Here is a 5,778-nt window from a genome sequence, read left to right on the forward strand (position 1 = left end):
TCAACACTCAGGTACGTGTATCTTCGACGGTATTGTCCAAATCTCACCCATAGAATCACAAAGTGAAGCCACCATGTCACATGTAAACAAATGCATGATATGAATCGCCAATGGCAGCGCCACACAGCAGGCAGGAGGCCTAGCAGGGGATATGCCGTGCCCGCTTACATTGCATGGTTGGTAGTGCACCTGCGGCAACCTTCTATGCATGTGATCGCATGAGATGTGGAACTGCGGTGCGCCAGATTAAGTTCCAAATACTTCTATCATTGTTGGGGTTAGAACTAGAAGCCCCCACCAAGAAGGTATCTTCATGTTGTTCCATTGCTAGTTTATAGGCACTACCAACGTTGAAGCAACCTTTTGAGTCAGGTTGCCAAGCAATAAAATCCTTTTGCCGACGAGCTGATGTGTGAATTTTACAGATAGCCAACACATCCGCTGCAAGAAAGTGTTGGCTCAATAAGTCCATTCTCCAAGATCTATTAATATCCTGAAAATATGAGAATCCATTAAGTCTGCATTGCCGATTTAACGTGATCGGACGAAATGAAGGTCCACGAGGAATCCACAGGTCCTCCAAACTCCGATAAACGTGCAATTGCCAACATGACAAATAATACATTTTTTCAGAAGTTCCAAGCCATGTTCAATTCCACGCCACAACGTTGAAGCATTATCTGTGCATACGGTGTCGACAAGATTCCCATTGGGGTAGTATCCTGCTTTAAGCAGTCAGGCACATAGGTGATTGGGTATGTCTATGAATCTCCATGCCTGTTTAGCTACAAGTACTTGATTGAAAGCTCTCATGTCTCTAAAGGCAAGCCCTCTCTTTAACTTTGGAAGGACAAGTTTGTCCCAAGCAACCCAAGTCATCTTTCTCCATCCTTTCTCAACTCCCCACCAATATTGTCATATCATCTTAGTTAGATCATCGCAAACAGAAAAGGGCAATTTCAAAGCGCTCATGACATTTGTTGGGATCGTCTGCACCATTGATTTTATAAGGATCTCCTTACCGGAAGAGACCATAAACGATCACCCCAATCCATAAGCCTCGTGCTGAGCTTTTCCTATATTGTCTGGAACTTTCCTTTATGCATTCTACCCTCAAGCACTCGAAGCCCAAAAAACTTGAAGTCAAAAACCTCCCGAGACACTTATAAAATATTTTTCACTTCAAGATAGACAGACTACGAACAATTTACAGAAAACATGATGGAGCACTTGGACGGATTAACAAGTTGTCTCATTGTCATCGTCGGAGTTTCGCTTCATTGTCATACAACATCGGAGATGGAACACTGTCTGATGGGGGGCGAGGTTGGATGAGTAGAGGAGGTTGAACGAGGGAGGAGGAGAGGAGAAGGAGAGCACAAAAACGACAGGAGTGAGGTTGACCTCGATGGACACAATTGAAAAACATAAGAGTGATCTGCCACAAGTACAAGAGAGGTGGTGCATGGGTGACAGTAACGAGCCTTTTTGTCGGGACCTGATAATTGTGTGTTTGTTGAATTAGGGGCATAATTTTTTAGTAGATTAGTTTGTAATTTGCATGCCCATATTAACGTGATTATGTAAAAGGTAGGAATTTATTTGATAAATTCTTATTTGGTAAGCATTTATTGATAACCAAAGAAAATGAATTTTTTTTTGGTACGGCAATATGAGATGGAAGTCATGGAACAATTGATGCAATCTTTCGGTGAAAATCGATGAGAAAATCAAAGGTGGAAAGAAAAAAAATCAAAACAGAGAGAGAGAGAGAGAGAGAGAGAGAGAGAGAGAGAGAGAGAGAGAGAGAGAGAGAGAGAGAGAGAGGTGGAACATACGTAACATAAGACTTGGTGATTGGGGGTGTGACGATGTCTAACTTGATGACGTAAAGGGGGGCCTAAGAGGAATTTGGTGAGGGACCCCTTTTGTCCAAATCTACGGAGAGGCGATCTTTGGAGGCACCACGTGCCAGCTCTTTTCTCTTTGTAGGTCGATGCACCCTCCTCATTCGTTGGCGTGGAAGTGTGGGGACCCGATGGTTGGATGGACTCGTAGATGTTCTCCATCTGGATTTTACATTCAATCGTTTCGGCCATACCGGTGGTGGACAAGGCAAATCTAAATATATTTTCTCAACCAAAGTGTCGTTCGTGGTGGAGACATCGTTGGTCTGACAAAATGGTCCCACTGAATCTCCCATATCGACGGTATCCTCTACGACGGCTTTGATGGTGTATATTTCGGTCGGTCCTTCTCTCCTCTGAGGTTATGATCTGGAAAGTTTGTTAGTGCAGTGGCAACGACAAGTTCCGTTTGCAGTTTGATCCTCCAACCCCGTCTCCATCACATTGGTGTACCCTTAGGAGCTGGCGTGAGGCCTGTGAAAAATAATGGAGATTTGGTCGGATCTGTGGCTCTTCCAACGGTGATGTTTTCTACTCCGGGGCATTGGTCGGATAGGAATGTGGCCTTGATGACTTTCCGTCTATGATAAAAAATGACATGCTTACTCCAGCACTTGAGTGGCATATGGGAACGTGCCATCGCCCTGTTTTGGAGGATGAAGACAGGCAATCCCGGCGACTTTGATGTAGCTTTTAAAAACAGGCTTTGTGGAAAAAGTGAAGAAGTGTTGGAGGCTAAAGGGAAAAGCTAGTATAATAGGGGAAGAGCGAGGGGAGGTGGGTAACTAGTTCGGTCGAAAATAAGCATGACGATCGATATCCTATCAGGAGGATGGCCCCAATAGGGGGTGGACAACATTGATGAGGAATACGACCATAAGGAATAATGTTCACATCATAGCATGCATGTTAAGAGTGATATTGGCGTAGTTGTTTTGTCTCTGAACTTACATGCCCTAGGACATGGGGAGCTCAACATTTGCGTCGGGACTATGGGCTGGCTTAGGATAGTCCCATGCTACATCATGTACTATATCTTAGTAATGTCCAAGAGCTGAAACCCACAAGATCTCGCAACCAACTCATGGTCTGACATATGGATAGCTAGCTTCCATGCACCCATGTCCATGGCTAATTCTTTGGTGATATTCCAGTCCTTCAGATCTCTCTTTATCGACTCCTCCCATGTTAAGTTTAATCTACCCCGACCTCTCTTAACATTACGAGCACGCTTTAGCCGTCCATTGTGCACTAGATTTGTTGGGGGCTTGCACTGAATTTTCCCAAACCATCTCAGACGATGTGGATAAGCTTCTCTTCAATCGGTGCTACTCCAACTCTATCCCGTATACATCATTCCGGATCCGATCCTTCCTTGTCTGGCCACACATCCATCTCAACATGCACATCTTTGCTACACCTAACTATTGAACATGTGGCCTTTTAGTCAACCAACACTCAGTGCCATACAACATTGCGGGTCGAATCCCCATCCGATAGAATCTTCCTCTTAGCTTTTGTGGCACTCACTTGTCACATAGAACACTAGAAGCTTGGCGTCACTTTATCCATCCGACTTTGATTTGATGGCTCACATCTTCATGATATCACCATCCTTCTGCAGCATTGACCCCAAATACCAGAAGGTGCCCTTCTGAGGTATCACCTACCCATCAAGGCTAACCTCCTACTTCTCGTGCCTAATAGTACTGAAACAGCACCTCATGTACTCAGCAACTAAATAAAAATTTGATGTGACACCCTATTTTAGTGAGCAAATAGAGAGCAACTATGGGAACGTTTGGATCCCTCGCCTGATTGCCTCGCTAGGCAGGGCCAGCCTTGCCGACGGAGGCGGGCCAAATCGGCTCGCTCGCTCAAACGCAAAAAGGTGGAAACCGCTGGTAACGAGGCCTGCTCGCCCAGGAACCAAATGCTTCGCTTCCTTGCTGGGCCAGGCCAGGCGAGCGCTTGCCTGAGAACCAAACAGACTGCATATCTTAATCTAGATATAGATCTTAGCATCAAATCTAAGACATCTTGTAATTTTTCTCTCACAAAAGACATCAAATAAGATACAACACTAAGATGCACTTATAGTGCATTGGGACTGATATATATACACATTTATTTGGTACTGTTAGATACAACTTAAGATATAGTGCACTCGAGAGGGGGAGAGGGAGGGAGGAAGGGAGAGATAGGGGGGTGGAGGGAGAGGGAGGGAGAGAGAGAGAGAGAGGCTGAATTATCATTTAAAGCTAAACTTTGTTAAGAGTCATGTTAAGAGTTGATTTTATTATCTTAGTTTGTTGTTGTATTTAATGTTAACTCCTTGTGTACATTTACTTAAATACACACCTATTCTATGAATTATTTTACTATCAAGTTGAGATTGTCTAGAAGGGCTATTGAATCGATAATTCATAACTAAGTTGAAGCATCTCATTCTACATTTGTTGAAGATAGAGCATGTTCAACGCAAGATGTTTACGCACGAATACCTAAAAAGAGACGATGTAGCCATGTAATAAACCAACTGTATCAATTTCATCTACTCGGATGGATGCACATGTTTATACTCAATTGATGCTTTGACAACTCATTATAATAAATTAGTAGTAATTGGACAATAAATAAATCACTAGGGAGTATCCCTTGCAAAGGTTGCGAGCAAATATTCTTCATGGTGGCACGTGGCACATTGTATGTGTCACTTATGGCCAGCAGATATTTTTAATGGGGTTTTCCACTGAGTGGGTCGGGGGTCGGGGATAGGGAGACTATATTTACATGCTTTTTTTATGAGATCAAATTTCAAATCAAAACATCTCTTGACCGGAGCATCCAAATTGCAAACTGTTTCCACCATCGCACCTCTCGCATTGATATTTTAAAAATGAGATCTCCTATTGAGAGATTTTGATGATTTTATTTGGAGCAACTTGTGCTTCTCGTAGTAACATATCTATACTTTACTCAGTAGTAATGTACTCATAGTTTCCCACGAGTAGTATGCTCCCGTGTAGGGTAACTTGTGCTTTTCATGCGATGAAACTTATTCTTTGGTTCAACCAACATGCACCTCTCATGTGTTACAATTTGTTTTCTTTTGAAAACACTTCATGTATTAATCAAAAAATGTTCTTACAATCTTAATAACTCCACTCGTTAAGCAGGACGGAACACCGCCCACTAACAAACCATCAGATTTAATAAAGTAGCCGAACTTAGCAATATTATGAGCCCCTCAGTTCGCACCTCTCTGAATGCTTGAAATTTTGCAAGAAACTCACCACCTCCCGCGCTTCCTCCTTCGTGTCAACTAAAGCAGATTTTGTCAAAAGCATGATGAGATAAAAAAAATTATACACAAGCAGACATTCCGTCTCTAGAATAACCATTCAATGCATAGAAACAACAAGATATAAGCCCGCAATACATGCATGAATTCAGCCTCCTATGCACTATAGCAAATAGGGACAAAGCTTCAACTTGACAAAATAACATCTCCGAACAATCCGTGGACAACATTCCCCACACTAGTTATTTTTTTATTGTCCATTTTTTGTCTCCAGCTTGTTCTTATTTTTTGCTATTTCCTAGGTTTTCAATCTTGTATTGTTTCCACCTTTAATTTTTTTTGAGTGTTATTTGAAAGTTGATGACATTTTTAGTAAAACAATATGTTTTAAAAGCTTGTGCAAACATATTTTTAAAACATATGAACATTTTTGTAACTTTTAAATAATTTTTTTTAAAAAAATAAACTTTTTAAAAACACATACATGTTTGAATATCTATACTTTTTAAATAAAATGCAAAATTTATAATTTGCCACACATTTGAAAAAATTGTGAAACATCTTTTA

This window comes from Triticum dicoccoides, chromosome 3A (genome assembly GCF_002162155.2).
Source record: "Triticum dicoccoides isolate Atlit2015 ecotype Zavitan chromosome 3A, WEW_v2.0, whole genome shotgun sequence".
In the NCBI taxonomy this organism is placed as follows: Eukaryota; Viridiplantae; Streptophyta; class Magnoliopsida; order Poales; family Poaceae; genus Triticum; species Triticum dicoccoides.